Here is a 4,032-nt window from a genome sequence, read left to right on the forward strand (position 1 = left end):
CAGCCCGAGCGGGGAGAGCCAGCCCGAGCGGGGAGGGCCAGCCCGGGGACTCAGCGCCGCTGTTGGGGTGGTTTTGGAGCATTGAGGCTCTAATCCCGGCTGGGGGAGCGCAGGGGGTCTGCAGGAATGAGAGCTCAGTGGTGTCAGTGGCCTGTTTGCAGGAACGAGTTGAGGGCAGGTGAGTGCTTTCTTTCTGAGAGAGAGGATCTAAGGGTATTACTGAACATGAGTTCGTGTTTCCGGCTCAGATCACAGGCGTTTGTTGTAATAACTAAGCTCAATTTAATTCTCCTAGTTTGTAAAAGCTCTGTAATCATTTCATATGAATGCGTGTAACAGGGTATCATCCATATCACCAGTGAAGCTTTCTCAAGAAGGAGACTGATAATTGCGTGATTATGCAGAATTTTTAGTGAAGCTACATTGCTGCGTAAATAGAGGCCAGCAAGGGGTTTGTCTAGCACTAGAAGACAGCTGACTCATAACAAAATATTGTGTCTTGAGCATGATACATCATCTAAGCATTTCACAAAGATTCTTACTGTAAGGAGTTTAGTCAGCGTAAACTATAACAGGGGTTTGAATTGCCGAAATCCAGCTTAGAATCAGGCTGAGGGTATTCAGTTTTAATATTTTATTTTTCAGAGTCCTGCATCTTAATTGCACTTCAGTGTTAGATCTTATTTGAAACAGCAGCAAGCCAAAGAGCAGGCAGCAGTGTCACAAGGGGTTCTTGTACGCCGACTTGCTGAGAGTGATTTCATGTGTGTGTAAAGGGTGCCGGGTTTTTCTGGTTCTTTTCCATGTAGGTACTGACTACTGGCTTTGATTCATGTGAGATACAGTTGAACTCACCCACAGTGATGCTGTACAAAGCTGAGTGTTTGGAGTTTCTTAGTAATACTCTTAACAAGACAGATTATTTATTTTCTTGTTTGTGGCAATGTAGACCTGATCTTAAAGTTTTTGGTATTGCAGAAGAGTTCCCCAGAACTTCATACTTCACTAATCTCGCTAGATTTATTTTTTCCCAACATAATTTGTATTTTGAATTGCCCATCACAAACACAGGTGAAGTTAAGGTCATGAGAAGCAGCTGAATCATGACTTCATTGCGGAGTTCTGCACCCCAGAGGCAAGTGATTGACTCAATCCCATGTAACATTTTGGATGCATTCCTGAGATCAGCTGACAGCCTCAGATTAAGAGGGCAAATGTAAGGCGACACATTTTCCTACGAGTATGTAGCCAAACCTGAATGCAGCCGTTCCAGGGTCTGTGATTTGTTTTTAGGGGCTTTGGCTATATGTGCTCAATCTTGGATTAATTTTTGCTCCTGTGCTTACCTTGATTTTGGTTGGGATGATAGACGAAAGCTAAGCAGATATTCATAGTTTAGTAATGTCCCTTCTGAAGTACTTGGGGTTTTTTTTCACGAGGAGACTTTTCACAGTGTTGCAGCTTCGGGGAAGCAAGTTCTCCTTACTGCTTTTGTTTCAAGTGGAGAATTTACTTTTTAATTTCTCTGCAGTTGAACAGTGTTGCCACCACTAAATAATTGTATGAACCTTGCTTCCAAATTTCTTATATAGCTGTTTAATCAAAGGCTAGGGAGTTTTTCAGCATCAGTGTTTTAGGTGCATATACAACTTGGCTAGACTGTCAGTCTCACTATTTTTTTCTTCAGCTAGCCAAGGCAAATTGAGGTCTGGGTGTTGTATTTTAAAATTTAATAAGTTTATTTGCATCTACTTCAATTAACATCCAGTAAGTAGAAATACTGTTTGCTTTGTCATAATGTGAATATGAAAAACCTAAGCCTTCTTTATAAAAACATTTAATTACATTAACAAAGTCCCTTTGAGAAGCTTCTTTCTTCAGGACTATACTAATATGTAGTGATTGTACAGTACTTTACATATTTTTTGTAAAACATGCAGTTTTTATTAGCACTTCTAGTTCTCATCAGTGCTTGAAGCTGTAAAACTGAAACACAGGTTTGTGACATTCTCAGACCCCTCAATCAGCATCACAGGGACTGGTGTTCCTGACTTTCCGTCTCAGACCCTCTGCTCTGCAATATCTCTTTAAAAATTAAATTCAATGCCTGAACTCATTTGTAGACAGTAACGTAGTTATAACTTTAATCGTATACCCCTCCCTAAAATAACTTCCAGGTTTTTGTAGTATGGGTCATCCCTCATGACTATTGCATTTCCTTCATGTGAGCACCATCCCTTTTTCAGCGATTGCATAACATTCATGTGGCAACTGTAGCATTGAGAAGACTGGAACCTTGCAGGAAAATACTTGTTCATTTGAATCTGACTCATTGCAAATGGGCAAATGCGAATCCTCTCTTGATTGAGGAGAGCGAGCGAGGAGGGCTGAGTTTCCAGGGGTCTGACTGCATCCTCTGATCCAGAATCTGCCTGCTGCACACCAGGGGGCTGAGACGCTCAGCTCTAGAATTGAGTTTTTGAGTCAGGAGTCAGGGTTTTTTTTGTTGCATTGATAATAACTTACTTTTTTTTGGTTGGGGAAGCAGAACAGAAGGCTAGAATAGAGCAAAGAGTGAAGCACAGGTCTGATATTTTCCTCTAACTGCTAATTTGGTGAAAAGTCTTTAGTAAGCTTTTAGCAGAAATAGTGATGTTTCTTAGTAGGCTAATTAGGGACACTTCCCCTAGATTCATGTCTATTTGTTTGCTAAACCAGTAAGACATGCCTGAAGAAATTGGTGGTAGTCTTATTCTTCTCCTCTGAATCAGTACACCGTGGAGATAATTACTAACTTCAGTGCTAGAGAAGAGATGACCGGATCATTTGTAAGCAATACAATTCCATTTGCCACCTGAATAATTTACACTGTTCAGTTCAAGCAGGGCTTTCGTGTCACTTTGCCTTGCTGCTGTTTCACCTATATTTGTAGAACTTTGTTTTAGCTTTATCAGAGAAATGACATTTATAGCTGGGAAGGTAGCACTGAGGCAGTGGAAAGAAGGGAGGATAAAAGTAGAGCTAGGTAAGCAAGCTTCTGTTTCCAGCAGTGCTCTGCTTCTTGATGGATTTGTTAAGCTGAAGAAAACAAATATTCATCTTTGCACTTAAAACCCAGCTTGAGAATAACCTGCTGTGTTTTAGGGGAAAAAACATATGTAACCCTTTGCAAACCAGTGAGTAAGTCACTTCATGCAAGGCTTTTCCACGTGCTGTTTGTACTCCAGGTTAGTACTGTGTGTGATGGGTAGTTACTGATGCATTCTCTGGGTTTGGGACTCGTAGCTGTTGGGAGGTGTTAAGTCCGTGCAAAGCAGGCAGCCAGCCTGCAGCTAACAGCTGGCTCTGGTGGACAGTACACAGGTTTCCTTTGAATGATTTTTAGGATTTTACAGGAGTCCTGAACTACCACATGGACAAGTTTTTCTGCTGTGCTGGTGTCTGTTTTTATCTGAGACTCTATAAAATTTAAGCCTTCATAACTTCACTGTCCCTGAGATGAGAGATCCTGTGTTGTGCCATGGGGTACTGAGGAGACTGTGGGCAGCGTATGGTTTGTTAGTGGAAGCTAGGTATTAATTATACTCCAGGAACTTTACTACAGAGCTGTTACAATTTAAAAATGAGGTATGAGTACCTGGGAAAAGACGTTAAAATAGAAGAGTGTAGGTAGTTCAAGCGGTGCTCTGTACTATTGAATCTTTCTTGTTTTGTTCTTTAATCGGGATTTAGAGTGAATGCTTGTAATGCATTGAATTCATCTGTATTTATATGCACATCGCTTAGTATCTTCTTCCTGTTAAAAAATAAATGGCTTTCAGTATTTGCTCTTACAGTTGTCAATCTTGTTACCAAACCAAAGGGCTGCACTGTAGGTCATTGTTTTGTTTCTTGTGTCATTATTTTATACTTTCAGCTCCTTTCCTAGTGATTTATCCACTTAACCTCTCACACACCAAGCTGTGACTATATTCACATTCAGCTCCGTGGATGGGCCCTGTGTCTGAGTCTTGCTGCCGTACCTCTGTGCCT

Source organism: Pterocles gutturalis, unplaced genomic scaffold (genome assembly GCF_000699245.1).
Source record: "Pterocles gutturalis isolate BGI_N339 unplaced genomic scaffold, ASM69924v1 scaffold11137, whole genome shotgun sequence".
NCBI classification, from domain to species: domain Eukaryota; kingdom Metazoa; phylum Chordata; class Aves; order Pterocliformes; family Pteroclidae; genus Pterocles; species Pterocles gutturalis.